Raw genomic sequence first — 27,943 nt, forward strand, 5'->3', positions numbered from 1 at the left:
GATTTTTGTGATTTCTGAAATCACTGACTTGCTCTGCATTTTGTTTATTTGTATTCCCAGTGGTCTGCATTTTGCATGTTTGCCCTAAGCCGCTCTGGGCTCAGCTCATTGTGGAAAAGCGGCATAGGGCCAATCCATCCCCACAGCAGAAAAAACCCCGAATGAATGCTCAATAAAGAGTCAGTGTCGTATAACCTCCCCGCGAACTCTAAGCATACAAACCAGTTACTTACTTCCGTCAAGGATCTCATCGGGCTGGGCGAGATCATTTCACAAAAACGTATCGATGGGCGAAGAGCTCCAGCGACCCCTGATCGGCAGAGATGGTCCTGGCTCCTTGCCTCTTCCCTCTCCCGCAGCCCCGCATCCGAGGCCCCCGTCTCCCGGGCCACAGAGTGGCGCCCTGCTCCTCCCGCATGTGGCAGATGCGCGCTGCATTTCAAAGGCAGCATCTTCCCACATGCGCAACGGGGCCTCTCGATCGCCGCCGCAGCGCACCGAGTCAGACCGTGTTGGGTCCATCGACCCCGTAGTGCCTACACGGACTGGCAGCGGCGGCTCTCCAGGATACTGGCCCGGCCTTTCTCTCTCTCCCTGCCCTACCTGGGGAGCTTCGGGGTGCCAAGCAGGTGGAGGTGCTCTGCCGCCGAGCCCTTCCCCTGTCGACTCCTGAGCAGCAGCCTACTCCTACTCCTAAGTAACGCCATTAAAAACAAGTGCCGCGCAGCCAAATAAATAAAGCCCCTCCTAAGAGAGGTCAGCTCCACTGCCGGCTTCTTCTTCCAGCTCCTTAAAGGAGAGGGGCGCATCCTTCCGGCCCACCCACCGGGGTCCCCCCACCCGGCTGGGGGGCCTCCTCGTGCCAACGGCCCATTGCGTCACCGCTCCTCCCTGCAGCAGAAGACGAGGCAGCGCGGCGGCTCCGTGGCCGAGGGACGCGGCGCCTCTGGCTGTGCGCGCAGCCATCCGGAGGGGGGCGCTCGGGGCGCGGAGGGGAGACGCCCTTTTGTCATCATCCGAAGCGGACGGGGCGAGGCGGGCAGGTTGCCTCCGCCGCCCGGTTCCTGGGTCTCGGGTCCCTTTTGGATGCTGCTACTGCTGCCGCCGCCTCCTCCTCCTGCCCGGCATCTTCCCCACCTCCCTGGGCGGATCTCTTTCTCCGCGGCGCGCAGAGCAGCGAAGGCGCCCGAGGAGACTGGGAGGAGGAGACGCGGGGCGCGGCGAGGGACAGATCCGGAGATCGCAGGATGGGCTCCTCCGATGGGCTCCTTTGACTGGGAGGAGGAGGAGGAGGAGAAGGGACCGCGCTGCGGGGGAGGAAAGCGAGCAACCGCCCCTGCAAGGAAGATGCGTTAAACGGGTAAGGAGGAGGCATAAGGCAAACCTTTCGGATTTCATCCGCACCTTCGACAAGTCGGCTCCCCCCTGTATTGTCTCTGTTTCTGTTGTTGTTGTGTGTGTTTATTTTAAGAAATAAGTAAAACCAATTTGGTATGGGCGTTGAATGTTTTGCACCGGTGACCCTCACCCCATCTTGCAGCAAAAGGGAAACCCCCAATGTGCTGGGGTTGCTGCTGCTTGCTCCCTTCGCCAGCCCGCGAGTGAATTCCGAAGAGCCCAGGTGGTGTTTCTTGAGCTGGAAGCTGAATATAGGTGGGGGTGGGGGTGGGGGCGGGGGCGGAGGTTACTCTTTTGCACGGTTTGCATAAACCAGATTGGCCTGTTTTTGCAACAATTTTAAACCGACTGTGGCCAAGAGCCCTGTTTGCTACAACACAGCAGCAGCCCATTGGGCAGAATTGGCTGCTGGTCATCTTAAGGTGTGTGTAGGTGTGTGTGTGTGTACACGTATGTGTACACAGGTGTATTGTGGATACATTGATCCCTAAAAACGAAAACCTTCTGATCTGGCTTTGCATGCCATGGAGATTCTCTGGTGTTTGATCTCTGGGGATTCCTCTGGTTTCCTAGGCAGCGGGTTCACACATAGATACTTGGCAACAGAGGTGGGTCTTAGCTCTGCACTTTGAAGTGACTGGAAAATGCTGGGATGTGTCACTGTGGCGGCTGATTCTCTGGGCCGGATCCGGGGGTCCTCTTTGTGTCTGTGAGGTCCTTTTCCTCCACCTTGTGTGCTGTTAGGAAGGAGGACGGGAGGGAGGACTCCTGAGCCACACTTAACCTGGGCATGGCCTCATTCATCCCTGCTGAATATTCATCTCTTTCTTTTGTTTTCTCACTGTCAAAGCAAGCATCCACCTCACCCTGAGGAGACTGCTGCAGCCATGGCTCACCCAGTCTCCTCTTCCAGGAGGTCTCATGAGTCACAGCCCCCCACGAACTAATCAGAACATGCTCAGAGGAGAGAGAGTGTTGCAGCCCCAAGCTTCTCTTTGAAAACAGACCTACTTCCCATTCCAACTACCTGGTCTGTGTTTGCTCTAGGTGCTGTTGTTTATCAACCAGGGTCGTCTGTATTTTTATTTATTTATGCATTTATATCCCAAATTTTTTATCCAAAGTGCTCATGGTGGCATATGTAGTTATCCCCCTCCTCATTTAATCCCCACAACAACGCTGTGAGGCAGTGACTGGCCCCCAAGGTCACCCGGTGAGTAGGGATTTGAACCCTGGCCTCTCAAGTCTTAGCCTGACACTCAACCACCATGCTTCACTGGCTCTTGTCAGTGCTCAAACTACAGAATTCTGTGATGAGACCCCGTAGTTCCTGTTTTAGAATGCTTTGAGGTGGGGGCATCCTTTCACCCCCTCCCTGTTTTCGCGAGAATCTTTCCAACCGCTTTCAACCTCTGTGGCTTTGGGCCTGGATGACGAGGAGCTTTGTTGACTCAGGCCATGATCTACTGGTGGGCCATGTTTGAATTACTGGGGAGCAGAGCAGGGTCCAGCCACTGTTTTCAGAAGGTTGTGGGAGCAGCATGGTTTTCACTCCAGTAGAAATGAGACACAGATTGGGGCCCACGGATTGCAAGAACGATACCCTATTCTTTCTCATCTTCCCTGTAATCTGAACATTGATTGATCCTTCTCTTGGTATTTCACAGAGCAACAGAAGCAAAACGGTAGGAAAGGGGAGGCCTCTGCCCCAAAGAGCTTACAGGCTAAGTACTGGGGCTAATGGGAGTTGCAGTCAAAAACATCAGGTGGGCACGATGACGCATCAGTAATGTAAAGCACTCATCCTGGCTTCCTGCCCAAAGAATCTTGGGAGCTAAGAGTGGTTAGGCGACACTTGGCAAACTATGCCTCCCAGGTTACTTTATGGGGGAAGCCATCTCTCTTAGGGCAACATGCACTTAAAGCACATGACTACTAGGACTGGGTGTCATGCCGCTATATCCTCCGATTTTTGGTCTCTGCATCTGTGCAGACATGATTTCTGGCGCCGCGCTGTGCCGGTTTAGTGCAGCGCGCGGGGACTCTCCGATCGGGAGGCTCAGTTCGGGGGCGGCTCATGAGCCAGTTAAACGACCCCCATGGGCCTTAGGTTGCCACCTCCTGCTTTATGCTATGCAAATATGAAGCCAGCCAGTGCCTCTACATCAGGGGTCAGCAAACTTTTTTAGCAGGGGGCCGGTCCACTGTCCCTCAGACCTTGTGGCAGGCCGGACTATATTTTGGGGAAAATATGAACAAATTCCTTTGCCCCACAAATAACCCAGAGTTGCATTTTAAATAAAAGGACACATTCTACTCATGTAAAAACACGCTGATTCCCGGACCATCTGTGGGCCGGATTTAGAAGGCGATTGGGCCAGATCCGGCCCCCGGGCTTTAGTTTGGGGACCCCTGCTCTACACAGCTCCATCCTTATTTCAGACATCTTTGAAAACCAGCTATCACCCAGCTCTAATGATTTCCCACAAAGAATCCTGGGAACTGTAGTTTGTTAAGGATGCTGGGAATTGTGTGTTTATGAGGGGGAACTACAGTTCCCAGTGTTCATGTGCTTTAAATCTACGTTGGGTATGCTAGGCTGTGGGTGGGCCTGATTTCCTTCACAGGGTGAAGGGAGTTAACCCCTTTCCTGCCTACTACCATCCCAATCCCCCTTCCCCAACTCTATTTGCGGCAGGAGGGAACCCTCGAATAACAGCAGCATTCGGGAGAAAGTGTTCATTTTGGGTGTGGTATCAGAGGAAGGTGTTTATTGCCTCTCCCTGGGTGCTGCAGACCAAACCGGAGTAGTGGGTTTGGGTGGGGGCGAGGCTCCTACGGCTGCTGCTTATAGTTGTAAAAAAAGATCTTTCCTTTGTACCATTAAGCATCATGTCAAGTTTAGCTGCAAATTCTGACAGCTCAGGCAGCTGTGAGTCAAAGGTAACCTGCAATGGAATGGGAGCCAATGCCATTGCATGCACTATCCCTGTGCCTGTCTGTCTCTGTTAAGATGAGGACTAAACGGTATGGCCAGCATCCCAGTGAGAGATGTTGGGTAGCAGCTGGGTCTCCAGGTTTGGCCTCAAGTGCCAGGTGTGGGGGAAGAGGGGGTAGAACATTGCATCACGCAAGGAAAAACCCTCGAACTGATGGAACATAGGAAGCTGCCTTGTATGAGTCAGACCATTGGTCCGTATTGTCTACACAGACTGGCAGCGGCTGTCCAGGGTTTCAAACAGGGAATCTCTTCCAGCCCTACGTGGAGATGCCAGCAGGGATTGAACATGGGACCTTCTGTGTGTGCGGCAGATGCCACAGCCCTTTCCCTCAGCACTATGTTGAAGACAACACCTTGTTGTGCTCCTTGCTGCCCTGGGCTCCTTTGGGAGGAAAGATGCAAAAGTGGAAGGAAGGAAGGAAGGAAGGAAGGACCGACCAAACAGTGGTTGGGGAGGCAGGAACCACTCAGATCGCTGAGGTGACAGAAGGGGAGCTTGCCCTTGTTTTCATCCATGAAAGGTCTGTTATCACCAACTTTTCAGTTAATTTATTGTTTATTTCCTTATTTATTTCATAGCATTTATACACTGCTTGATTGTTAAAAGAAAACCCTCAAAGCGGTAGGTATACAAAGAGAATAAAACAATAAAATTATCAATAAAAACCACCCTTTGAAACATTCAAAAGATAAGATCAGCAATAAACTAAAAACATACGGCAATATTTACATGTCTGGGTAGGCATGTCTTTAAAAGCTGCTTTTAGCAGGCCCTGAAAAGGGTACCGTGAGGATGCCTCTCTGATGTCAGTAGGCAGGGAGTTCCAGAGTGCAAGTGCTACCACAGCAAACGGGCCATGGACTTGTGCAAGAAATCTTCCTGGGAAAACTGTTGACATTGCAACTCCATCCCTACTCTCTTAGTCAGAGGTGGATTTAGGGGAGCGTGACCAGTTCGGTCACACTGAGTGCGGATCCTCGGGGGCGCTGCAACTATGATGTGGAATGGAAGGCAAGAGGTGGAACGGTGCCAAATTTTGGTGTCGCACCACTGACTTCTTCTACCTGGTTTAATATTTCTCTTGAAATGGGCAAGAGCGGCCTATCCCAAACTGGTACCCTTCAGATGTTTCTGGACCACAATTCCCATCATCCTGTGCAATGCTGGGGCTGATGGGAGCTTGACAGTGCCGGCTGGAGCTGATGGGAGTTGCGGTCCAAGACATCGGGGTCAGGGCAGGTTAGTTCCATTTTGCATCTGGTATGCCCAGGTGGTTGCTTAGACCATTTCCTATCCTTGTCACTTCTCCCCGAATAAATTGTGTGCCCGTCTTTGGAAGCTCTTCCTAATTGCAGGCACATCTCCTTGCTCTTGTAGGCTTTATGTTCCAACGCTCTATGTGGCTTAGAAAAAGCTACATCTCTGTTTCCATGGTTATGTTTGGTGTTAAATTCTGCCTCATCCAAGGATGCAGCAGACCCTGTTTCCAGAATTCTTGGATATTCCCCCTTGCTGCTGCTTTTGAGGCGAGGTTTCTATTTCCGCCAGATGCAGTTGCACAAGCATTGTGGTCAAATAACAGTAAGAGAACAAACTAGAGGTGGATGAATCCTCCAAGGCTCGACTCAGAAGGGATTGGGATGGAAGGGGCAAGGGGGGGACCCCAACTCAATGCAATGATTTGGAAAGGTGCCATGTAGCCACCTCTTCCTTTTCCTCCTCCTTGGAGGTTCAGGATTAGCGACGGCAGCCATGAAAGGCTATTTTTAATTCCTTGTTCCTTCCTTCCCTTCTTCAGTCTAGAGCCATCTGAATACTAGCTCCACGTAAAATTAAACTTGAAATTACCATTCTTTTATGGGTGACTATTCCCAGGGAGAACATCTATTTATATATCCAGCTTTCAAGGCATGCTAAAATTAGGATGTGAACAGTTTTCAACACCTTCGCATCACTCCTTAGGCTATAGGCCTAGTCACTACATACTAGGGAGTCAGCCTCATTTAGCTCAGTTGGACATTATTATAAACCAGCCTACATAGGAGTGCATTGCTGGTGGCCCTGTTTGCGCTTATCATGCTACCATTGTTTACAAGGACAGGCCATAGTAAGTCTCGCTTGCACAGTCCCGCTTCCCTTTCCCCTTTCCTTTTTTTTTTTATAAGAATTTATTGACCATTTTCTTATAACAACATATACCCACACCCACACCTACAATTAAACAAATACAAAACAAATACATTGATAAAACAAATACAAACAGTGTCAAGTTTTCTTGTTGCATCTTTTCTTTAAAAAGAAAATTTCTATTTCCATATCTTGACCATTGACTTCCCCTGCCCTTTCTCCTTCGAGTTCATATCCTTAAACTATTTTATAACCATTTCTCCTGAAATTCAAATTCAATTATGTAATTACACACAATTATATATTCAACATCATCGTAGTAATATCTCATCCTAATTCTTCTTCCATTAAAATCTTCACCAATCATTTATATCATATCTATCTCTTCTATCCTTTAAACTGCTGCTAATAACATAGTAACTCAAAATATCTCCTTTCATATTCAAACAAAAAATAAAACAGAAAGATTGTTGACAGTATTCACCCTCCGATTTCAAAATTCCATGACAGGCTGCTTTAAATTTTACTTAGTGTTTCACCCCACACCCCCTCTGTCCATTATTCTTCTCCTGGTGGCCTCAACACTAAATTTCCCTGTGGCTTCCCTCTCCAAGCGTCCACAGATCCAGGCACAGTCCAAAGCTCTCCTTGCCACGAGCTCCAGGATGTCCATCTCATCGTCTCTCAGCTTCTCCGGTTCTTTGTAGCATTCCTTTTCTTCTTGTAAAAACCATAATTCTCTGTCCCTGGCCCCCGAGCTCACACCTCGGGGACTGGATATAACAAATCTTACCGTCGCCTTGGGACTGCCACCCCCAAAAGGCGAGTTTCTTCTCCGAAGTAGCTCACTCATTTCTCTCCATCTTCCCAGACATCCTCTCAGCTCTTTGGCAAGACCTTCTTCCAAAGTGTCAAAAGTTTTAAAAGCCTCCTCTGTGGGCAATTGGTTCTCTTTCAGACCCCCACACAAGACTTTGACTTTCCTGTACAGCAGTTCCACCTTCAAAGCAGTGAGCCTCTGTTCGTCCGTTAGTCCAGAGTTCAGTACCAGTTCAAGGACGAAGCCCAGCATACTGGTAGAGGGGGAGGGAGTGGGTATCAAATTTCTACTCCTGCCTCTCTGTTCATCGCCATTTTCCTAAACTGGAGCGCAGATACCGCAACTTTAAATGGAGATATTTTCCACTAATTTACTTCCCAAGAAAAAAGTTTGCCAGTCTCATGTATCAATTTTAAGCACATTGTAGCAGTCCTGTAGCAGCAGTTGCTCAAATTGGTTAGCTTCTTTAACTCGAAGGGAAGAGGGCAGGCTGCCTTTCTCCTTCCCCCCGGATCGTTCCAAAAGCTCGATTTCTGGTCAAATTAGTTACTCACGACCACCGGGTTCCTTTGGCTCCATTCTTCAAAGGTAGAACTAAGACGCTCACCGCGGGCTTTGTCGCCGCATTTGCATCCCGGTTGGGGCATATCCCCGTAAGCCCGGCTCCGTTGTCCCTTCACCCCCACTCCCCCTTTACAGGGGGGGCAAGGGAAGGGTTCGGAGCCTCCGTGGGCGCAGCCGGGGAGCCCAGGGTGCGGGACGCTCTTCCCGCACCCCAACCGGAGCCGAAGCAGCCCCGACCACCCGCTATGGCGTCGCCAGCCGGAAGTCCCCTTTCCCCTTTCCGTTTTAGGTTAAGCATCATTAGGAACCCTAAACTCTGGTTTATCGTAACTGTGGTTTGTCGGAACAAGCCAGTTTCTTGGATTATGGTTGAAAAACAGCTTGTTTTAACAAGGCATATATCAGGTTAACCCAAATCTGTCAGGTTCAGACAAAATGGCAAACTGTGGTTAATTTAAAACAGAAGCACAAGCTTTTGAGCTCCTTCTCAGACTCTGGCTGACCCAGAGCAAGAGGGGACAAGCAGGGAGGCCTCAAAATCTGCAGCTTGTCCACAGAAAACTAAACTATGGTTTAGCAACTACCTTTGGTGGGGGGAGCCTTTTATAGATTTATAATATTTATATCCCACCTGGGCCTCCTGGAAGCTGTCAGCATGCAACAGTGGCCACACCCCGGGAACGGCTTCAGCCGGCTGGCTAAACCAGGTGAGGGTAGCTGATGGGTCTCAAATCCCCGCTGAGTTATGGGCTTCCCCTGCATGCGAAGTCAGGCTCTGGCAGATTGAGCGGATGACACCAATAGTGGGTCCAATGGTCAAGAAAGCAGTTTCTGCATGTGCTGTAGGGCAGGGGTCCCCAAACTAAGGCCCAGGGGCCAGATGCGGCCCAATTGCCTTCTCAATCCGGCCTGTGGGCGGTCCGGGAATCAGCATGTTTTTACATGAGTGGAATGTGTCCTTTTATTTAAAATGCATCTCTGGATTATTTGTGGGGCATAGGAATTTGTTCATATTTTTTTCAAAATATACTCCGGCCCCCCACAAGGTCTGAGGGACAGTGGACCGGCCCCCTGCTGAAAAAAATTGCTGACCCCTGCTGCAGAGGGAAGTGAGGGGCAGATGGGGCTCCTCCACCTGAGAAGGCAGCCAATCTAGGAGAAGGAAGGCTTGCAGGATATCTTTGGAAGAAGAAAAAGCTACACAAAGGTTTTCTCAAGACAAACAGATGCCCACATATCTAAATTTTGTGCATTGAATAAGTTTTTTAAATAAATATAAGGCAAAGCATTCTAAATCTAATCTATATAACATATGCTTGTTGTGCATTATTGTGCTTTTATGTGATCCTTAGATGAAGTTTAAACCACTGCGCCACTTGGACTTGCTGATCAGAAGGTCGGCGGTTCAAATCCCTGCGATGGGGTGAGCTCCCGTTGTTTAGTCCCAGCTCCTGCCAACCTAGCAGTTTGAAAGCACGTCAAAGTGCAAGTAGATAAATAGGGACTGCTCCGGTGGGAAGGTAAATGGCGTTTCCATGTGCTGCTCTGGTTCTCCAGCAGCGGCTTAGTCATGCTGGCCACATGACCCGGAAAAACTGTCTGCGGAAGCGGACAAACGGCGGCTCCCTTGGCCTGTAAAGCGAGATGAGCGCCGCAACCCCAGTCGTTCGCAACTGTACTTAACTATCGGGGTACCTTTTACCTTTACCTTAGAGGAAGGGGAATATAGAAATGCAATTAATTAATTAATTAATTAATTAATTTTCTCCATTGATTTAAGGTGGCAGAAAATTTCCCGGTTCGATATTTGCCAGAAAACCCACCATCACTAGATGGCAGCTATTTGCCGCTAAGGCCACTGAGTTACTCTGGTGCTCTCAGACTCCAGCAGCCTTTCCCAACAGGGTGCTCTCTCCCATCTGCCCCAGCATTGTATGGTCATGCTGGCTGGGGCATCTGGGAGCCCGAAACACAAACTTGGGCACCAGCTGGGCAACAATGTCCCTTCTCACCATTTCCAAGGTGGCGATATGGAGTGTCAATGTTCAGGGCAGCTGTTTCCTCTGCCTGCAAGCCGACGCTGCCAGATACTCCATGCAACAGGACCCACTGCAAGTTCCTTCACCCCCCACCCCACCCCCCGATTCACCATCTGCATTATGGAGCCATGCATTGTTTTGTGTCTTGCTAGATGTTACTGGAGAGGCAAGAGGTTGGAGCGATCGGTGGAAGTCTGCCCATGGCTGCTGTAGTATCGATTTACATTCTGAGATCAGCTTGATTTACTGAACTGCAGGGAAATGCTTCAAAATTTGAGGTTTCTTTTTACTTGAGTCAAAAATGGTGCTGCCATTAGGGTCAAAACACACAAAAGGGTATGGGGTGGGTGGGTGGCTGTGTTGGTAACCTGGAAAGTGGGTAGGAAAGAGACTGGCTTTATTTTATCTCTGTGGTTCATCCCAAAAAGAGATACTGGAGCAGTAGGGCCTGTTGAATTGTTCAACTGTCAACTTCCAAAAATGAGGGGTGCTAAAAAGTTGTATCATGACTTGGGAATTCAAAAGATATTTTGGTTAAATAAATATAATTTGGTTTTGCTTAGTAAGTAGAATGTGTGTAAAATTGCACAGAAATCATTAAAAGTGCGTGCAGTTATACCATATACCATATATCATTATTAGTATTTTATTATTTAGCATTACGTGACACTTTCAGAAGGTACAATTATAAGTCTTTGGTTTTCCAAAATCGGTTTATGTACTTCAGCAAACATAGACTTAACAAGTTAAATGTTATTCAGTCACCAAAATAATAGCAGATTTGAATTCCTCACACCTAAAAACATTTTTTTAAGACCCCCTCACTTAAGAAATTTGCAAAAATTGCTTCACCCTCTAACATGGCATCCTCTACTGGAGCAACCATTCCACCAGACTTTCTCAGTGGGAGAGATGGGAAACAGAAAGATGGGCGCCTGAGTTTGATTTCCCCCTCTTCCTTCCGTGTCCCTATTCCTTTGTAAAGTGCCTGTTTCTTTTAGATTGCAAGCCTGTGGACAGGGTCTGTCTTGTTTTGATTGCTCCTATGTAAGCCACTCTGGAATTGACTGAAGAGCAGGGTACAAATGCTCTAAATAAATAATACTATAGCCAGCAGTAAGAATAAATCACTTCAGTTTTCATTTTAATTCCTAATTCACCTTTCCTGGACCGATAAGCAATCCGGAACACTGTTAATCCTTAAAAATCTGCATTTTTCTTTCTTTTTGTGATGTGATTCTCCAGTGCAAAATGCCATTATTATTATTATTATTATTATTATTATTATTGAAAGTAACTTACAAAACCACACTGCATTACGATAAAGGGCTTGCAGGAAAATGTGATGGCATGCAAAAATGCTCCTGGAAACGCAAGCGGGTTTTCATCCTGACTTTTTGCAAAGAAAAGTGTGCAAATAGAGGGCAAGTGGAATTTAAGGCTGGGGGGAAATGAGAAACTGAGAAAGAACTGAAATGGACATATTCACCCATCCGTGGCTGCCATGCATCCAATATGCTCTAAGACAAGACAGGAAGCTCCACTAATAGCAGAGTGCGTAGAGAGGAAATGTGGGCCGCCTTTTGTACATGATGGAGAGGACATCAGGCTTTGTTTCAGTTAATCTGGTAGCTGTCGTGGATGCGAAAACTCTGTTCGGGAATTTGCTCCGAGCCAAATCCACCGAGAAGCCTTTCTCTCTCTCTACTCCCGCGTGATGTTTCATTGTGAAGGCACTCCTAGCACCATATCCCAGAATGCCTCCCAGCCCCAGGCAGAAGCGTCCATTATTCCTCTCGCGTTGGCTTCTGCTGCACAAAATCAGCGGTAGAGTTGCAGGAGAGCTTTCGCTCAGAGTTGCAAGGTGCACACAGGTTTGTGCTCAACCTCTTGGATCTGAGCCCTGCCAGGCTGACCTACCACCTCCGAGGCTGCTTAGGCCAGCTGAGCTGTGTAGGAAAGGAAGGAATTGAAGGCCTGCTTCAGACCGACCGGTTTGCTGAGCATTTTGCGGAGAAGAAAATGCCTCCCATCCATGCTGACCCAGACACACTGGCTATGACAGAGTCCTGTCGTCTCACTGCTTTCCCTTGGGGAAATCTGCTCAGAGCTCAGAGCAAACAGCAATTTGGGTTTCCTCCGGATTAGCTTTTGCTCCGATTTATTACTAAAGAGTGGTTTTTCCTTGGAAAGGAGCAGGACAAAAGGGAAAGGGCTCAGACCTGTGCTTTCCAGGCACAGTAGAAGCAGAAGTGTGGATGAGCCCCCAGAGACCGAAGGAACCAGGAAGCATTGCCTGATGGATGCTGCTCAGGTTTTCTTGCCTGACGCCGGAGGCACGTGGCTCTGTGGGATGAGGCTGGCGGCCCCTTTGCGTGACCCTTGCCTATCCTGGCCAGTTAAAACAGCAAGATTGGGACTGAGTGAGTGGACCTCTGAGGAGGCGGTTAATCCCTCTTTGAGGGAAGGAGTTGTTCCCGACAGCTTGAAGAGGCCACTAGGAAAGTCGCACCTTTAACAAGTCAAACTTGGTCTATCAGTGCTAATTTGTGCTAATTTTCCAATTTTGGACAAGGCATTGTTAATAATAATAATAATAATAATAATAATAATAATAATAATAATAATTTATTATTTGTACCCCGCCCATCTGGCTGGGTCTGCCCAGCCACTCTGGGCGGCTTCCACCAAACATTAAAATACATTTAAAATATCACAGTTTAAAAACTTCCCTAAACAGGGCATTGTTGTGGGCTGTGGCCTTCCAATGCCTGATGGTTTAGATCTGTCTTAGTCTGGTTTCAGGTAAGGCTTTGGGATGGAAAAGGCATCCTGGTAGGTGACCTATGATGGGCAATGGGCAATGGAGATGCTGCACTCTCAGTGCTCCCGAAGCTCTTGGTGGCTTTCCGTACGACTGACTATGGATTGTCTATCAGAGTTTGGCTTAAGGGATAGTGTTTTGAGAAAATGCAGATTTAAAAAGGGGAAAGTGTGGGAAGGCAGTGATTTGGAGGAGACCGTCATGTGGAGAATGGAGAATGAATGGAAGTGCAGGTAGCTCATTATCCATGTTGAGCGACACTATAGATGAGTTGGCTAAGTTTGTTGTCTCAAATCACTGTCATTTGGAGTTTATTATTCCTGTTGTGGTTCTTAATGGTGTCAGCCGCTTCACTGAAGAGCTGGATATCCTATGTAGTCTGAGAGGGAACCTGTTCTCTTATGCCAGCAAAATGGCACTGTCTACTTAGAGGAGTGGAAGAGAACACACCCGAAACCAGCCCAGAAAAGACTGGGCATGCTCAGCTACCATGTGTGTTGAAAGCCAGTGTGGTGTAGTGGTTAAGAGCGGTAGACTCGTTATCTGGGGAACCGGGTTCGCGTCTCCGCTCCTCCACATGCAGCTGCTGGGTGACCTTGGGCTAGTCACACTTCTTTGAAGTCTCTCAGCCCCACTCGCCTCACAGAGTGTTTGTTGTGGGGGAGGAAGGGAAAGGAGAATGTTAGCCGCTTTGAGACTCCTTCGGGTAGTGAAAAGTGAGATATCAAATCCAAACTCTTCTCTTCTGTGTGTGTGTGTGTGTGTGTGTGTGTGTGTGTGTGTGTAAAAAGAAGGGGGCATCCTGGAAGAAGGCACATCTGGCTAAGTGACTGGAATGTTTCTGACTACATCTCCCATCAGCCCCAGCTTCAAACAGCCTTGCAGGCGCAGGCTGGTAGGAGTTGCTGTCTAAACTGCCTGCAGGGCACCAGGCTGGGGGAGGCGGACTTATATTCCATAATAATTTAGCTGCTCTTTAAGGTGCTGCTGCAAGACTCTTTGTTGTTCTTAACTGAATCACATGCATTTGGAACTTCTGACATTTTGTGTAGATAAAAGCAAAGATCACATGATTTTTTAAAAATAGGTTCTAGTGAGTGTCTGTGAATTGGGCATGAACTGTGTCCTGTCCCCCCAACACAAACACACACACACATAAGCAGAGAGCACAATGGTTTTCCTCAAGGTGACTTGGCTGCCTGTACTCAGGGGCAGTTTGAAATGATGGGTCAGCTATCAATACTGTATATATCGCAAGCCATGTTCTCCCAAAACAGCCTCTTCACCTGGCCCTTAAAATGTCATGTCTGTCTTCACCGTAAAACAGCAAATCTTTTTCTGGAAAAAAAGGACTGTCTCTTTCCTTTCTGGCACCAAATGGATTTCCCCCCCTCAAAGACAGCCTCCATATTACCCATTTAATTTTTATTTTTTTTATCAATCAGGAGAGAACAAGAGAAAAGAGGCCTCCTGTTTTGCAAGGTGAGAAGCCTTGTTCCCTCCCAGTGAACCAACATTAGTGGATTAATATGGCTCTTTTGGTTGGTTTATGCCATGTTAGACCAGGGGATGGAGATAATTCTTTCTGTTTCAGGCCAGTTCCTGGCAATTCTGTGATGGGGCAATATTTTTGTGTGGAAAATCACAGCAGGGAGAGTTTTAAAGTGACCAGGCCACTATTCCTCCACTTCCCTATTGATCCCCGCTGGCTTCCTCTCTCTCCCATCTGTTTGATTAGGTCACAAAATGCATATCGATTTTTCTTCCTCTTTTATGTAACTGACATTTGAGAGATGATTCACAGCTCTGTCAGAAAACTGTTGCATCCGAGGGCCAGAGACAAGGTGAGGCCAAGATGCTTGGATGCCAGAAATGATGGGACCCTCCCCTCCAGTTGACCGGCTGTTGCAGGAAGGGCGCCACTCGGCAGTGCATTGATTGATTGATTGATTGATTGATTGGTTGGTTGCATTTATAACCCACCTTTTTCTCCAAGGAGCTTAAGGCGGTGTATACATGGTTCTGCCTCCTCTCATTGAATCCTCACAACAACCCTGTGAAGTAGGTTAGGCCAAAAGGCACTGAGCTGCATCATGGCCCACTGAGAATCTGAATCTTGGTCTCCCAGGCCCTAGTCCAATGCTCTAACCAGTATAGCACACTGGCTCTTTATTATAAATTCTTAAATGCACCTTTCCCTTATTGCCAACTTGTCAGGAACGGCTGCTTATCTGACTGCCCTCAAGATAACAAGGCAGTCTTCTTCACCTTGTACACTTCAGATGCATTTTTGTATATTATTTTCACCAATAATATGGTGAAAATAATATACAAAAATGGACACTTTCCCCCTAGTACAGGGTGCCCAGACTTTTTTCAAAGAGGGCCAGATTTGATGAACATGCATGAGGGCCCACCTTTTCTTTTACGATTTTACCCCAAAATTGTTGAGTTTTTGGAGGGATTTCCCCGCAAGATTGTTGAGCTTTTTCAAGGAGTGAACTTGTTGAGCTTTTAGGATTTGACACCAATACATAAACTGCCATGGGGGCCGGATAAAACCATAAAACCGGCTGGATTAGGCCACCAAAACAGACTTTGGACATGTCTTCCCTAGTATGTGGACTTTTGTACACTTTATTTGGTTGGAGAACTGCAACACAAGATTCAGAGGAGGGCTGTGTTTTGGTTTGCGTACTGCTCTGGGAAGTGTGGAAAGGGTAGTTTTGCCTTTTAAGTGTGAAGTTAATTCAATCTGAAGTTATGAACTGTGAAGTTAATTTAATTAGTCATGATTCCTACATCACAGGGGGTTGGACTAGATGACCCCTGGGATACCTTTCAGATATCCAATTCTATGACTACAACTCCTGCCCAGAGCCAACACAGTAGTATGAATCGTGGGACTGATGGGAATTTTAATCCAAAGCATCTGGAAGGCTTATTATAGGGAACTCCCTTCGCCTTCAGCATCTGGAAAGTCTCGCCCCCGCCCAAGATATTCAAAGGTTTGGGAGGAAGAATGGTGTCCTGCTGCCTCTTTTTTTTAAATGGCATTTCGCCTCTCTGATTACATTAAAAGCTGCTTCTTTCAAATCAATGGGATAATTCCATTTGGCCCCATCCATCAGAGTGTGCTGAATAGAACCCAGCCCAGTTCATTTGCCCAGAATTACAGGCATATTCATGCTTAACCTTTCGTCCTGCTTTTTCCAGGCACAGCTCTACGCTTTAAAGCTTCATGTCTGAGCACCCTTTTTTTTCTTCAATCCAGAGCTGTCTTCCCAAAAACTCGCTCTTTAAAGCTCAACCAGAGCAAACAGCTATTTTGGTGTTCCGCATACTGCCTTTTGCTCTGATTCAGCTTTCAAGAACGGGTATTTAATGTAGCAGCTTGACCCTAGACATGTTTACTTGGAAGTGAATCTTACAGTGGGACTTACTCTGAAGTAAGAAAGCATAGGGTGCATCTTTCAGTGCTTGAACGAGTGGCTAAGACTTCACCAGCCCAGCAATGGAGAACCTGGAAGAAGCTGCGGTATAAAAACTTAGAAACTTTGTACACATAAATAGTGTGTTTCCGGTGTGTGTGTGTGAAGGATCCAGAGCACGGTTACACCATCCACAGGGACTTTATTCCGCTTCAAACTCCTGATAAAGGGATGGGAGCAAACCAGACAGGTGTGCTTCTTTGCTTCCTTCAGGTCTAAAGTCACACCACATAAGCATCCTATGCTGGTCCAAAGAGCAAAAACATTTTCTCCAAGACACCCCCGGTTCAAATGTCTCCTCGCCAATCAACTCTCTCTGGCTTGACTGTATGCAAGGAGATATATAATGGCTTCAGAGTGCCGTCCGCTTTGAGGGAAGGATGAGCAATTTGACATGCCTTACAGGAATGGCGCTAGGATTGTTGAAATAATTCACGTGAAGTGGTCTGAGGAGACCAGATGCCAAGAGTGGTGTAGTGCTTAGCCTGTTGGGCGAAGAGTGAAGAATCCGAGGTTCAAATTCCGTTCATTTGGGGTGGATGCACCGTCACGATCACTCACCCTAACATACCTTACAGGGTTGTTGTGAGGGTAAAATGGGAGGTGGTAGGACCATGCATGTGTGTGCCCACCCACCCACCCCATCCTCGGAGGAAGAGTAGAATATGAATGTATAATATTATTATTAAGCAGCTTCCACCTGTCCCCCCCCCCAATGCCGTGCTGCCACCCAGTCTGAGTCAGCGGTGGCTAGCTGGGGATCAAGCACGCAGCTGGCATGACTCAGCTAAGATGCCGTAGATGCAAATGCCACATTGACGAAGCAGCACAGCCAACCGTTTAACCTTCTCCTGAGATGTTCTCGTGCTTTTAAATGTAGCTCTGGCATTTCAATGCCTTGGCATTTCCCCAATGGACAGTTCCATCAGTCATGGCTGGCATGTTGCTCAGCCCAGGGCAAAAGCCTCCCACCCAGTGGAAAAGGAGATTGACAGGCTGGAAGGTGTGCAGAGCAAGGCGACCAAGTGGATCGAAGGTCTGAGAACCAAGCCTTAGGAACAGTTGAGGGGTGTTTAGCCTAGAGAAGAGAAGACTGAGAGTTGGAAAAGAACTTTCTGGCACTAAGAGCCATTTGACAATGGAGCAGACTGTCTCAGAAGGTAGTGGACTCTCCTTTGTTGAAGGTTTTTAAGCAAGAGTTTGCAGTGGTGGGCCTTGAGGTCTCAAATTTCAGTGGTGCCATGTGCCACCGCAAAATTTGACGCACCCACCTCCCTGCCTCTCACCTTCCTTTCTACATTATAGTTGCAGTGCCCCTGAAGTTCTGCACCCAGTGCGACCAAACTGGTCACACTCCCCTAAATCTGCTTCGGAATTTGGATGGCCTCTACCATGGATTCCTTAACTGTGATGCCTGTCAGGATATTATTACAAGCCGAGCTGCAAAAGCTGCAGCAGCAAGGCCAGCATGACTGTGTCTTTTTTTATCCTGTGGGAAAGCCACCAGTTCTACCAGCTTTCTCACACATGTGATGTTTTTTTACTTTACTATTGTACTTCTTACTTTCGTTTCTGGCTTGAGAGATGCCGGACACGCTAATGCACAGCTCTGACTTTCTGAGCTGGCAAGCAGAGAATACTCTGCATCTTATCTACAATAAAGTAGTTTTAGCCTTAATGGCTTGTGTGTGTTGTTCTTCATGCTGGGGAACAATCGCATATCAATGTGCCCCTGGACTTGAGTAGCCAGGAGGGCACGCAAGCTTCGTCCCTACCTGGGGGTCAGTCTCACAACTTGCCCCAGCGGGACGTTTGCTAACAATGCCTGCATTGCAGGGGTTGGAACAGATGACCCTTGGGCTCCCCTCCAACTCTACAATTTTATTCTTCTGTTTGCAGAGCCTGGCTACTTCTTCTTTTGATGTGCTCCTAAGGCTTTCCCCCAGCATCTTTGCATGCCCCCCCCCATCAACCTCCCTCAGACCCAGGAGCTATCACTTATTCATAGCAGGGAGCGCCTTCTCTGAGCCACAGCACCCTTAAGCACCACTTTAAAAGGGAGCCTTGTGCTCAGCTAGGGTTGCCATACGGCTGGTAGAGCTCACAGCATTAACATTCCAGCAGATCTTGCTTGCCCATTATAGGTTCCTAGGAGGATCCCAAAACCATGGCTTTGGATGCAGCACAGAGCAAGAAAAGCCTCTGTGTCTCTTCCCAGCTTGTGAATTGGGCATGAACTGTGTCCCGTCCCCCCAACACAAACCCACAAACATGAGCAGAGAGCACAATGGTTTTCTGCAAGGTGACTTGGCTGCCTGTACTCGGGGGCAGTTTGAACGAGAAACCTGCTCTGAGACAGTTTGACTGTAAGCATGGCAATTAGCTATCAATACTGTATATATCGCAAGCCATGTGATCTGACCCATCATTTCAAGTGAGTGTCTGTGAATTCCCAGTCTGAGAGGCCCCTCGAGGCATTTCACAACGTTACAGAGGATTTTGGGGCGTGATTTTTGCCTCATGAAGGCAGCCGCTTTGGAGGAGGAAAATAGATGGAGTCAGCCATGCATCATGATGGTTTGTGGTGACATCCTTGGCCTGTGTTCTTCTTCTACCTGGCTATTGTTCTTCTTTCCACCTCTAGGGCGATGTGGCATTCAGCCAGGGGTCCACCCACTTGTCTCTATGGCAAGACACCTAGAATCATAGAATCATAGAGTTGGAAGAGACCCCAAGGGCCATCCAGTCCAACCCCCTGCCAAGCAGGAAACACCATCAAAGCATTCCTGACAGATGGCTGTCAAGCCTCCGCTTAAAGACCTCCAAAGAAGGAGACTCCACCACACTCCTTGGTAGCAAATTCTACTGTCGAACAGCTCTTACTGTCAGGAAGTTCTTCCTAATGTTTAGGTGGAATCTTCTTTCTTGTAGTTTGAATCCATTGCTCCGTGTCCGCTTCTCTGGAGCAGCAGGAAACAACCTTTCTCCCTCCTCTATATGACATCCTTTGATATATTTGAACATGGCTATCATATCACCCCTTAACCTTCTCTTCTCCAGGCTCAACATACCCAGCTCCCTAAGCCGTTCCTCATAAAGCTCATCTGCTATGTTTAATTTGGTTTCTTGAAAAATGCCGCTGATCCAGTAGGAGAGATCTCTTTGGAGTCAGGCTAATGGTAGCACTTCCTGCGCTTGGCTGGACCTGCTGAGCCAAAGCTGTCTGGCTGGCATGCAGTCTGCAAGTCAGGCCAAATGGTCAATGGCTATGGGAGGCCTGACCAGCCTGACAACAGTCAGACCTTAGTTAAAGGCCAGGTTCCCTTATTTATCCAGTTCTCTTGTTGCATTTTGTTTTCTTTATTGCAAAGCAATAAGGGTTACAGTGGAAATCGTTTCGCAAAGACTGCAACCCCGCCCAAAGGTCTGGGCAGGGGTATTTATAACATTTCAGACAAAGGATTTCAAATTAACCAATCATATTTCATTACCTCATTTTAGTTTAGTACGCATGTACATTACCTAATCTAATACGCATGCGCAATAAGCATTGCTAACTAAACCTTGATTCTCAGAGATTGTTACATTCTGTTAGTGTGCAATGCATGGGAACCAGTGTTACGTGTAGCCATTTCCATGTATCCAGTTATGTTCTAGCTTATGAATGCGTCTTTATAATTCAATATTTGCTTGTTCTTCTATCTCGGTATGAGACGGCACCTTGCCAAAATCATCAGTATATACTGATGCTATACAGCATCTGAGTGTCCCGTATAGCAGTCCTGAAAGTTAGGCCAATTGCATTATCATGTTACAGGTGCGCTGGTGGCTGAGGGAATACTGGGTTATCAAAATGTAATTTTCCTATCCAGTTTCTCTCTCTCTCTCTCTCTCTCTCTCTCTGTGGTACTGGGTCAAACCACTGGGTTAAACTACTAGCCCAGTGCTGACTGCGCTGCAAATCTCCAGGGACCTCAGGCGTGGCTCATTCCTACTGCTGCTAAGTGTCTCATTTAACAACAGATGACCAAGACTAAAGATGGGACCTGCTTCCCACAGACCATGTCCTCGGCTACCACATTCTTCTTCCCCCATCTCCATTGATGAATCTGGTCTCTTATCAGCTATTTTCAGTTTGCTTTGCCATTTTTATCGAGGCAATGATGTGAGTGTGGGGCTTTTGCTACTCGTCATCAGAGGAACCAGGTCAGCATCCAGTAAAGTGGTACCCTCTGGAACTGAGAATTGGTTGCCATAGTAACCCCTGAGAGTCTAGCAGGCCTGAGAGTGCTACTGTGTGGAAGGCAAGTCCACAGAGATGGGCAGGTGGCGAGGAGAGTGAGAGTCCGTCAGGAGAGTTGAAGAGTAGGTTAAGTCATGGCAAGCCTAAGAAATAAGCTCTTGCCTGCACCCCCCTGATTGTAGGCATCTCTCAAGGGCCAGTGGGTTAATTGTGTTCTTAATCTTAACTATCTAAAGCCATGTTTAAAATTGCCCAGACAGGTAAACACCAGGAAGAAAGCTACAAAGAAAATGCCTAGGTGCTGCATTGTGACCAAGTCGAGGCAAATTGGAGCCCCGATATCTGGGGCAAAATTTGGAGGAGGGGGATATTCAGAATCATCCCTCTGGGTCGGCTCACAGGGGCTGAACTGCTGCAGAACTGCTACAAAGGGCATAATCCCTGATCTGAATTAAAGAGACCCCAGTTTCACTTGCTGTCCTGAACAGTCAATCTCAATCTTTTAAAAAGTACATAAATCAAAGGCTTTGACTTTTCATCAGCTCTTAAGGCAAATTTCCCATTGAGACCAATTAAAAGTGCAGGGCTCTATTCTCAGTGGGTGCAAGATATTACCATATAATTAAAGTCAGCTGAGCTACTGAGGCTTGCACTAGACAAAGGTCAGTTTCTGGAAGGATGGGCAGAGATTGTCAGTTCTAAGGAAAGAAAGCCGCCAGTATGTAATAATATATGTAATAATATTGCTCTAGCCTACTTTCCGCTCTTCTTCAACTTTGTCTCCGCTATCCATTTAGGCTAGCTTCCCCAAGTTGGTGCTGGGTGAGGCTGATGAGAACTGTAGTTGAAAACTAGCATGGTAAAGGCTGCATTATGGCACCCCAGCCCCCATGCCTCTTGACCATCCTCCCTGACCCTCTCCAATCCCTGCCCCATAGCAAAGCTTTGCCCAGGCAGGTAAACAAGCACTTTGTGCCCATGTGCACAAGGCAGCTCAGGTTCCTGGCTTGGAAAACACATTTTTTGTTGGTGGTGTTCTTGAAAAGTGAGTGGGCCCAGGGGGCATGGCTAACACAGACATGATGTGGCTGCCGAAATCTTTTGCTCCATGAACTCTTGGACAGAATCAACCTTCCTCATGTGCTTCAGCTGCTATAGAATTGGTGCTTATACAGTATTTCCATGCACCTTGTTTAAGGAATGTTACACAGCTCTTTGAAAAGCGAAGGAAGTGTGTTGATGTCATATTTTCTCCCAACTGAGCAAGAAGGCCTCGTATCATCTGACAGACAGTGATCTGGCAATATGGTCCCCAGCCCACAGAAAACCTCATTCAATGGGATGCAAGATGGCAAGAGCAGCCTCAAAGGGGGACTAGTCAACCAATTTCAAATGTTTATTTGTTTAGTCGCTCAGTCGTGTCCGACTCTTCGTGACCCCATGGACCATAGCACGCCAGGCACTCCTGTCTTCCACTGTCTCACGCAGTTTGGTCAGACTCATGTTGGTAGCTTCAAGAACACTGTCCAACCATCTCGTCCTCTGTCATCCCCTTTTCCTCGTGCCCTCCCATCTTTCCCAACATCAGGGTCTTTTCCAGGGAGTCTTCTCTTCTCATGAGGTGGCCAAAGTATTGGAGCCTCAGCTTCAGGATCTGTCCTTCCAGTGAGCACTCAGGGCTGGTTTCTTCAAGGATGGATAGGTTTGATCTTCTTGCAGTCCATGGGACTCTCAAGAGTCTCCTCCAGCACCATAATTCGAAAGCATCAATTCTTCGGCAATCAGCTTTCTTTATGGTCCAGCTCTCACTTCCATACATCGCTACTGGGAAAACCATAGCTTTAACTATATGGACCTTTGTCGGCAAGGTGATGTCTCTGCTTTTTAAGATGCTGTCTAGGTTTGTCATTGCTTTTCTCCCAAGAAGCAGGCATCTTCTAATTTCGTGACTGCTGTCACCATTTGCCAACCACTTGCTTGTGATACACCAGCAATCCATTTCCAGTATTACATCCCTATTTGGAAGCATCCCTAGTGTGTAAACATCCTTGCTTTCAGGGAAATGTGCATAGCATTGCAGCCTTAGATTTCCATAGGACACAAATCACTGGGAAACTGGGATATGGCAGTCCTACTTCAGAGAGCCCTTTCTTGCTTTGATTCCTTATCTCCTCTGCTCTTCTTCTCAAAGCCTTCCATCGCTTTGCATCTGAGCTCCCTGACCCCTAGCCTTCCTGAGTCCCAGCACCTCTTCCCAGTCCTCAGCTTGCCCACTTTGTGAGGTTCGGAATCTCATCCAAACTGATAAGTCCCCTTTCCATTGCAGGAACTGGATTCCATATCATTACATTCCCTGTGCAGCCATGCACCATCACCCTAGCAGGGAGGCTCTAAGCATAAGATAATGTAGATTGAAAAATATTTCAAATATGGATTCAGCAAACACCTCTCATTCTTAGCTCTCCAGATTGGGTTTACTGCAGTGTCGTAGTTTGGGGGGGGGAGTGCTAGCCAGGTTGCTGGGTTTTTTATTTTTTGTCCAGGTGAAGTCTCCAGAGCAGTGCCACTGAGGCTCCCAGCCAGTGTGTGTGTGTGTGTGTGTGTGTGTGTGTGTGTACACACACAGAGAGACTGGGGACTGGGTCTTTGACCTGGGTGAAATAAAGCCTAGTATCACCCCTGGTTTACTGGCTCCAGTTGTCAGGCTCAGCAAAAAAGAACGATCCATTCTCTCAAGGCATTTATCCAACTCTGTGTCCCTCCTCATCTCTCTCTTTCAGAAAGCTTTTAGTCTGCTGTGTATTAAATTTTGCATAATGGGGGTGGGGGGGGTGGAACTGATTGGATTTGTGATAGCCCCCAGGACAAAAGGAGGAATAAGCATATAGAGACTTGAATCTGGAGTGCTATGGAAGACACATCTTCAGCAACCCAAGTGCTCAGCGACATACAGCCCTAGAAAGTTGCTCCTTGTATTGAGTTACACCTTCAGGCTTTCATTAAATGTATGTACGAATTCTATCATCCTGCATTTTGTGGAGCAATGAGATACGAGGAAAGGACCTGCAAGAAACGGCCTTGTGCAGGGTGCTCTTAGTCTTCCTGATTAAAACATGCCCCATCTGACAGCTTCTCTGGCGCTCAGCCAGGGGGCTTCGGGGGTCTCTCCTGATTTGCATGAAAGGGAGGAGAGCTGCAGCTGTTGCCCTGATCTCTTTCTATATCCCTTTCCCTCCTTCATTAAAGTCTTGCTGACCAAGATAAATGAATCTTGCTCAGCTGAAATCATCATCAACGGGGGCTGCCCTGCTGGTTTTTAAACGTAACAAACGAGAGTGAAGCTCGACAGTAATAAAACAGACAAGATATACTTGTTGAGCAGTTCCTCCTAGTGTCTTACTTGTCATGAACAATCTCTTTGTTTGTCATTGTTAATAAAATTATTGCTTGAGAGAAAATACATGGAAAATAGCCCAAGTATCCCATCCACAGGGCTGGTGTTGTCATGCATGCAGCAGAGGTTTCTAGGGAAGGGGAAAGACCCATGTTGTGGGCTTTGGAGGAACCTGCTTCCACCACACAGACACTGGCCTTCCCATTCACATATTATGATATTTCAGGACACACAGGCCAAGGATGTCACCACAAACCATCATGATGCATGGCTGACTCCATCCATTTTCCTCTTCCAAAGTGGCTGGCCCGCATGAGGCAAAAATCACAACCCAAAATCCTCTGTAACGTTGTGAAATGCCTTGAGGTGCCTCTCAGACTGCACCTTACTTCCTCAGGGGCCCCTACAACCCTACAAACTGCCTGTGGGTTTGCACTCCCTGGCCCTGATTGGAGTAACTGTGCCCCTAAAGTACCAGTTGCACAGCCTGGGGGTCATTTTGGACTTCATGGAGGCTCAGGTCAATAATAATAATATTATTATAATTTATAATTTATACCCCACCCATCTGGCTGAGTTTCCCCAGCCACTCTGGGCGGCTCCCAATCAAGGGTTAAAAACAATACAGCATTAAATATTAAAAAAACTTCCCTAAACAGGGCTGCCTTCAGGTGTCTTTTAAAAATAGGATAGCTGCTTATTTCCTTGAAATCTGATCGGGGGGGGGGGGGCGTTCCACAGGGCGGGCGCCACCAAGAAGGCCCTCTGCCTGGTTCCCTGTAACCTCACTTCTCACAGTGAGGGAACCGCCAGAAGGCCCTCAGCGCTGGACCTCAGTGTCCGAGCTGGACGATGGGGGTGGAGACGCTCCTTCAGGTATACAGGACCGAGGCCATTTAGGGCTTTAAAGGTCAGCACCAACACTTTGAATTGTGCTCAGAAACTTACTGGGAGCCAATGCAGATCTCTCAGGTCCAGTGTTATGTGGTCCCGGCAGCCACTCCCAGTCACCAGTCTAGCTGCCGCATTCTGGATTAATTGCAGTTTCCGGGTCACTGTTCACCAGCTCCATCTGGTACAATGTCTGAAAACCCTACCTGCCTGCACACTGTCTCACCAGAATTGTACATGCTCCACTTATCTCTTGATTAGACTACTGCAATGTGCTCTGTGTGGGGCTACCTTTGAAGGTGACTCAGAAACTACAATTAATCCAGCATGCAACTGCTAGACTGGTGACTGGGAGCAACTGCCAGGACCATATAACACTGGTCCTAAGATCCAGTTACAGGTAGGTAGCCGTGTTGGTCTGCCGTAGTCGGAGGGAAAAATTCCTTCCAGTAGCACCTTCGAGACCAACTAAGTTTGTTCTTGGTATGAGCTTTCGTGTGCATGCTTGGTATCTGAAGAAGTGTGCATGCACACGAAAGCTCATACCAAGAACAAATTCAGTTGGTCTCTAAGGTGTTACTGGAAGGGGAAAAAACTATTTTTATTTTGTTTGCTCATAAGCGATCTAGATTGGCTCCCAGTACATTTCTGAGCACAATTCAAAGTGTTGATGCTGGCCTTTAAAGCCCTAAACTCTGAGATCCAGCGACGAGGGCCTTCTGGCAGTTCCCTCATTGCAAGAAGTGAAGTTACAGGGAACCAGGGAGAGGGCCTTCTCGGTAGTGGCGCCTGCCCTGTGGAATGCCCTCCTGTCAGATGTCAAGGAGTTAAACAACTAAATGACTTTTCGTAGACATCTGCAGGCAGCCCTGTTTCAGGAAGCTTTTAATGTTTGATACTCTTCCCCGCCCCCCGTAGTTTGTTGGAAGCTGCCCAGACTATCTGGAGTAACCCACTCAGGTGGACAGGGTATACGAAATAAATATGATCACCACCATCATTTGGTGCTTGCCTAATTTATCAAACTTACAGAACTGCCAGAGTTTTCTATGTGTTCCGAGACCGTTCCACCCAGTTGCACAGAGCAGCCTTCACCAGCCTGGTGTGGTCCAGATGTTTTGGACTACAACTCACCAGCACTGGTCTTTTGGAAAAATAATGAGGAATAAACTGGGCATAAATATATGGGTGTTAGTGTGAAACTTGGATGAGGCTTAACACGTGTGGGATTCTGTCCCCGGGAAGAAAATGTACCTTTTGTATCTAAATAAATAAAGGCTATAAAAAAAAAATGAATTGCCATTCTTGCTCCGCAGTATCTCTGGAGATTGGCTGCTGCAGCCATGGGCAGCCAGCTCTCCGCCTGCTGTCTCCTGCAGGTTCAAGTGGCTGTTTAAATGCCACGATCAACATGACGAGGGAAAGCCGGGCTGATGTGTCAAACAGTAATGTTGCCTCTGAAGGCATGAAGCCCACAGACCTTGTTTTGTGTTTCAAGACCTCCCGGTATGACGAGCGAGTGGCTCTCCCAGTTGAATTGTTCCTCCCACACATTACCCTTTTGTTAACAGGGTTGGTGTAACGATGGCCTTCGCTCCAGAATATGAGAGAGGAGGAGGAGGAGGAGGCAAGTTCCCGGGGACTGCTTTTTAACAATATGTACAGGCAGAAAGCTGAAAGTGGCCTCTCTGCAGAGATGTGGTGCTCAAGAGGTTGGACCTGCTTCCTGGTGAAATTTTAGGGCTGAAATAAAAATCGCTCCCACCAGTTATCCTCTGCAAACTTATTTTTTTAAGCAGAATTTATTGACATTTTCACAAAATAACACAAACCCAACCCCCACACCTACAAATATCAAAACAAATACAAATACACATAATGTCAGGATTCTTCTTCTTATCTGTATACCTTACTGAAAAAAAAAAATCTAGTTCCAAATCTTGACGTTTGACTTCCCCCGCCTATACACCTTCGGTTTTAAAACAAAACACTATTTCCTTAACAACTTTTCTCTATAAAAATTTAACTTTACTTAAACAAGCAAAAACACCTTTGTCTTAATCTTTGCATTGTAACCTAAAACTTAACCAAATATTCTTACAGCTAAACTTATTTCTTCTATCATTTATCATGCTGCTTTTGACTTAAATTCAATATCTCCTTACTTATATAAAATAAACTTATAATTAACAGACTTCACACTCCGATCTCGGATGCCATGGCAGACCATCTATATTATACATTGATTAATTCAACCCACTCCCCTTCTGTCCATTATCTTCTCCTGTCTTTCACCAGAACCGGATCTCCTGTTATATTCTTCTGAATGTCCACAGATCCAGGTTGCAACCACAACAAACCCTGCATCGAGCTCCAAGATGTTCATCCTCTCCATTCTGAGTTTCTCCGTACCTTTGTGCCATACTTCTTCTTCTTGTAGAAATCTTAATTCTGTGTCCCTCGACCCCGGGCTGCCACCTCGGGGTCTGGATATTAAAAATCTTTCCGTTCCAGGGCTGCTGCCACCCCCTGAAATCGGCCCCTGTTCTATTCGGATTTGCTCAGCCATCTCAAACCATCCTTCCAACACATCTTCCAGCTGTTTGCAAAGGTCTGTTTCCATTGAATGAAACTTTCGAGGTCCCTTCACCCCCACTTTCGAAAAGCCTCCTCTGTGGAAAACAAATTCTTTCCATTTATAATCGCACTCAAGGCTCTTAATTTTCGATCAAGCAGTTCCAGTTGAAAGACAGTAAGCTTTTCCTCATCCTCCCATTCCTTCAATGCCAACGTAAGCACATAGCCCAACATCTTCGGGGGGAGGTGGGTATCAAGTTACGTTTCCTGTCTTTCCTTCCTTTGTCTCAATTTTTTCTTACGCAAGTCCAAATCGCCGCCATTTCTTCCGAAGCCGGGGTATAAAGACCAAAACTTCAAATGGAGATATTTTTTCCTCAGTTAACCCCCAAAAGGAGATCTCAACAGACTCAACTTTCAAATTCCAAATACTTTCAATTGATTATTGTAGCAGCAGTCACTTAAAGGGTTAATTTCTTTCCCTGCCCGAAGGGAGAGAGGCGGGCTGCCTGTTCTTCTTAATCCCAGAGCTTTCCCGGAATACAAAGAGTCAGTCAATTACTCACAGCTTCT

At 47.3% G+C, this 27,943-nt stretch overlaps 1 protein-coding gene across 1 annotated transcript in view; it reads left to right on the forward strand.

Moving 5' to 3' along the window:
• The first annotated feature begins 1,211 nt into the window (after positions 1–1,211).
• Positions 1,212–27,943, forward strand: part of ADD2 (adducin 2) — a 71,988-nt gene continuing 45,256 nt past the window's right edge. The window contains exon 1 of the mRNA XM_033159110.1: positions 1,212–1,360. The gene's annotated coding sequence lies outside the window, so the exon portion shown is untranslated. The remainder of the gene's footprint in view (positions 1,361–27,943) is intronic.

This window comes from Lacerta agilis, chromosome 8, assembly GCF_009819535.1.
Source record: "Lacerta agilis isolate rLacAgi1 chromosome 8, rLacAgi1.pri, whole genome shotgun sequence".
Lineage (NCBI taxonomy): Eukaryota > Metazoa > Chordata > Lepidosauria > Squamata > Lacertidae > Lacerta > Lacerta agilis.